Below are 4,832 nucleotides of genomic sequence, written 5' to 3'. Positions count from 1 at the left end.
CATCGACAGTTGATAAGGCAGACATTTGAAAGATGCGTCGCCGGTACGAGGACCGTGCGATCAGCCCAAAGTTATTCAGAGTCACCAAGGCAAACGGACCGGACGAGCCGACCGATTGGTTTTGATCTAATAAAAGCGTCCCTTCCATCTCTGGTCGGGACTCTGTTTGCATGTATTAGCTCTAGAATTACCACAGTTATCCAAGTAACGTGGGTACGATCTAAGGAACCATAACTGATTTAATGAGCCATTCGCGGTTTCACCTTAATGCGGCTTGTACTGAGACATGCATGGCTTAATCTTTGAGACAAGCATATGACTACTGGCAGGATCAACCAGGGAGCTGCGTCAACTAGAGCTGAGCAGCCGGCCGCCCGGGAGTGTGTCCCGGGGGCCCGCGCGAACACGCAAGCGTCCGCTCAATTATTCTGCAAACAGGAGGAGGCTGAGCTCCCCTGCACCATACACCTCGAAACCCTCTCAGGTCCCGGCGGCGCGCAGCGCCGTCCTAAGTACTTGGTCGGGTTCGAGAGAGGCGCAATCGCCCGGAGTTTGGCGAGTAGACGCTTTAGGTGCGACCACCCGTGCTCCCAACTGAGCTTGCCGCTGCCGACAGAGGCCCGGGAGCGTGCTGTCGTGGCATTGCCGGCGGGAGACAACACGCGCCACCTACGGTGACCGGCAGCTCCAACGCCAGCGCCACAGAAGGACAAAAGCCCCACTTGGGTGCCGAAGCGAACTCTCCCAGCACAGCGCACGCGCCAACACGTCCGCACAGCTGCGATACAAACCACCTGCGAGAACCGCAGAGGCGACCGAGCAGCAGACGGCGTCGCGGCGCCGAGCGCCGGGCGGCGGCGCATCCTCAGCGCACACAGTCCTCAATCGGACCAGCACACTGCAGATGTCCACCGCGCTTCGCACCGGGCCCGCGAGGACCTACTTTGGCCGCACGGCGCCGCGTGCAGGGTGCGCCGGCGCGCAGCTGCGCCGCCTGCCGCCTCCGTCGGCCGGCGCGCCTGCCACTGGCCGCCCCCACCAGCCGGCTGTAGCGCGTGCGCCCACGCACCGCACGGCCAACACGCCGGGAGGCCCCCCCTCACCGGCCGGGGACGGTCCCACCCAGCCACCGCCGCGTATCGCTTCACACCCACATGCCATTCACGTTCGTGGGCATGGTGGGTATCGCTGCAACAACCGGTTGGTAGCTCAACCGATCGTCGCCATCACTGATTCACCCCTAGCGAGAACAACCGCACCACAACGGTTTACCAGTTGTTCATTTGCGTAACGTCACCAGCAAACGTAGGCGTCCATCGCCATTTGCAAATTCAACGATTGTTGCATGCCTGTGTCAGGTGTCACGACACACTGTCTGCCCACATACACGCAACAACATGTCCACGCTTAGCGAACACGTGGAAGGTGGCCCCCGTACGTATGCGATGTCCATTGCGCGAACGACTGTCAACCGGCCTCTGTCGCATGTCGCAGATGTGGAACGCAGTGCACCGTGCTATCACGGTGTGTGAGAAGAGACGACTACGTCTGACAACACGCGCCACTACATCAACAGACGGCTCATGCTGATCGCCATCCAGGGCATACCACACTGCAATCCAGCTCTTATAGGGAGACGACACGTAGCTGAGTGCACAACATTTGGACCGCATGGTTCGCCGTTGTTGGCGCAGTCGTTGTACGGTCACATGTACCACGATGTATCATTCAGTACATGAGGACCAATGTGCAGTACAGTGTGTGATTTGGACGTACAACATCAGCGGACAGTTGACACAGGCCGTACCACAGCGTAGGCTAAGTGCTTCGCCATGCGAATGCCAATGAACAACTGCAAATGCCAATGAACAACTGCAAAGGGCATTGAGCATGTACGTCCTGCTGCCATCCACATTACAGTGTATAGCTGCAAGGTGTTTAACATGAAGCGATACACTGGGGACCGGGCAGTGCGAGTAGCAAACTATATTGCGGGGGTTGCAGTTAGGCAACACTACACTAATTTAACGCGTCGTATGACAATTACAGAGCAGGTTAAGGCCCAACGTGTGTTGGGTTAAGGCCCAACGTGTGTTGGGTTAAGGCCCAACGTGTGTTGGGTTAAGGCCCAACGTGTGTTGGGTTACGGCCCAACGTGTGTTGGGTTAAGGCCCAACGTGTGTTGGGTTAAGGCCCAACGTGTGTTGGGTTACGTTAAGGGGCAATGTGGGTTACGTTAAGGGGCAATGTGGGTTACGTTAAGGGGCAATGTGGGTTACGTTACGGCGCAATATAGGTTACGTTACGGCGCAATATAGGTTACGTTAAGGGGCAATGTGGGTTACGTTACGGCGCAATATAGGTTACGTTACGGCGCAATATAGGTTACGTTAAGGCGCAATATCGGTTACGTTAAGGCGCAATACAGGTTACGTTAAGGCGCAATACAGGTTACGTTAAGGCGCAATACAGGTTACGTTAAGGCGCAATACAGGTTACGTTAAGGCGCAATACAGGTTACGTTAAGGCGCAATACAGGTTACGTTAAGGCGCAATACAGGTTACGTTAAGGCGCAATACAGGTTACGTTAAGGCGCAATGCAGGTTACGTTAAGGCGCAATGCAGGTTACGTTAAGGCGCAATACAGGTTACGTTAAGGCGCAATGCAGGTTACGTTAAGGCGCAATGCAGGTTACGTTAAGGCGCAATACAGGTTACGTTAAGGCGCAATACAGGTTACGTTAAGGCGCAATACAGGTTACGTTAAGGCGCAATACAGGTTACGTTAAGGCGCAATACAGGTTACGTTAAGGCGCAATACAGGTTACGTTAAGGCGCAATACAGGTTACGTTAAGGCGCAATACAGGTTACGTTAAGGCGCAATACAGGTTACGTTAAGGCGCAATACAGGTTACGTTAAGGCGCAATACAGGTTACGTTAAGGCGCAATACAGGTTACGTTAAGGCGCAATACAGGTTACGTTAAGGCGCAATACAGGTTACGTTAAGGCGCAATACAGGTTACGTTAAGGCGCAATACAGGTTACGTTAAGGCGCAATACAGGTTACGTTAAGGCGCAATACAGGTTACGTTAAGGCGCAATACAGGTTACGTTAAGGCGCAATACAGGTTACGTTAAGGCGCAATACAGGTTACGTTAAGGCGCAATACAGGTTACGTTAAGGCGCAATACAGGTTACGTTAAGGCGCAATACAGGTTACGTTAAGGCGCAATACAGGTTAGGTTAAGGCGCAATACAGGTTAGGTTAAGGTACGACATAGGTTAGGTTAAGGTACGACATAGGTTAGGTTAAGGTACGACATAGGTTAGGTTAAGGTACGACATAGGTTAGGTTAAGGTACGACATAGGTTAGGTTAAGGTACGACATAGGTTAGGTTAAGGTACGACATAGGTTAGGTTAAGGTACGACATAGGTTAGGTTAAGGTACGACATAGGTTAGGTTAAGGTACGACATAGGTTAGGTTAAGGTACGACATAGGTTAGGTTAAGGTACGACATAGGTTAGGTTAAGGTACGACATAGGTTAGGTTAAGGTACGACATAGGTTAGGTTAAGGTACGACATAGGTTAGGTTTAAGGTACGACATAGGTTAGGTTAAGGTACGACATAGGTTAGGTTAAGGTACGACATAGGTTAGGTTAAGGTACGACATAGGTTAGGTTAAGGTACGACATAGGTTAGGTTAAGGTACGACATAGGTTAGGTTAAGGTACGACATAGGTTAGGTTAAGGTACGACATAGGTTAGGTTAAGGTACGACATAGGTTAGGTTAAGGTACGACATAGGTTAGGTTAAGGTACGACATAGGTTAGGTTAAGGTACGACATAGGTTAGGTTAAGGTACGACATAGGTTAGGTTAAGGTACGACATAGGTTAGGTTAAGGTACGACATAGGTTAGGTTAAGGTACGACATAGGTTAGGTTAAGGTACGACATAGGTTAGGTTAAGGTACGACATAGGTTTAGGTTAAGGTACGACATAGGTTAGGTTAAGGTACGACATAGGTTAGGTTAAGGTACGACATAGGTTAGGTTAAGTACGACATAGGTTAGGTTAAGGTACGACATAGGTTAGGTTAAGGTACGACATAGGTTAGGTTAAGGTACGACATAGGGTAGGTTAAGGTACGACATAGGTTAGGTTAAGGTACGACATAGGTTAGGTTACGGTACGACATAGGTTAGGTTACGGTACGACATAGGTTAGGTTACGGTACGACATAGGTTAGGTTACGGTACGACATAGGTTAGGTTACGGTACGACATAGGTTAGGTTACGGTACGACATAGGTTAGGTTACGGTACGACATAGGTTAGGTTACGGTACGACATAGGTTAGGTTACGGTACGACATAGGTTAGGTTACGGTACGACATAGGTTAGGTTACGGTACGACATAGGTTAGGTTACGGTACGACATAGGTTAGGTTACGGTACGACATAGGTTAGGTTACGGTACGACATAGGTTAGGTTACGGTACGACATAGGTTAGGTTACGGTACGATATAGGTTAGGTTACGGTACGATATAGGTTAGGTTAAGGTACACATTGTTGTAAGGAAAGGTTTAATGGGGGGCGGGGCGGGGCGGCCGGTTTGTTGATTGTGATTATAGTAAGTGGATGCCTGCGGCATCATCTGATTTGCCACGTCAGGATGCACCTTTGGCTCATGACAGGCGGCGCTCTCATTCCATGCTTGTGGCAGACCTGTGTCTTTCATTCCTGCCATTGTTTGTGTGCTGTGAGAGGAGGCAGTATTGTGATGTTGGGTGCACCCCTGTGTAGGACATGTGTGGGTG

The 4,832-nt window shown here is 50.9% G+C and overlaps 1 non-coding gene across 1 annotated transcript in view; it reads right to left on the bottom strand.

Annotated features, from left to right (window-relative positions):
- LOC124563470 overlaps positions 1 to 342 on the bottom strand; it is a 1,910-nt gene extending 1,568 nt beyond the window's left edge. The window contains exon 1 of the ribosomal RNA XR_006970208.1: positions 1 to 342. This exon is cut by the window's left edge and continues 1,568 nt beyond it. This is a non-coding gene — a ribosomal RNA (small subunit ribosomal RNA).
- Positions 343 to 4,832: the final 4,490 nt, after the last annotated feature.

The sequence above is a fragment of the Schistocerca americana genome, unplaced genomic scaffold (genome assembly GCF_021461395.2).
Source record: "Schistocerca americana isolate TAMUIC-IGC-003095 unplaced genomic scaffold, iqSchAmer2.1 HiC_scaffold_1221, whole genome shotgun sequence".
Taxonomy (NCBI): domain Eukaryota; kingdom Metazoa; phylum Arthropoda; class Insecta; order Orthoptera; family Acrididae; genus Schistocerca; species Schistocerca americana.
The sequence above is the reverse complement of the archived record's forward strand: the minus strand, read 5'-3'. Positions and strand labels throughout refer to the sequence as shown.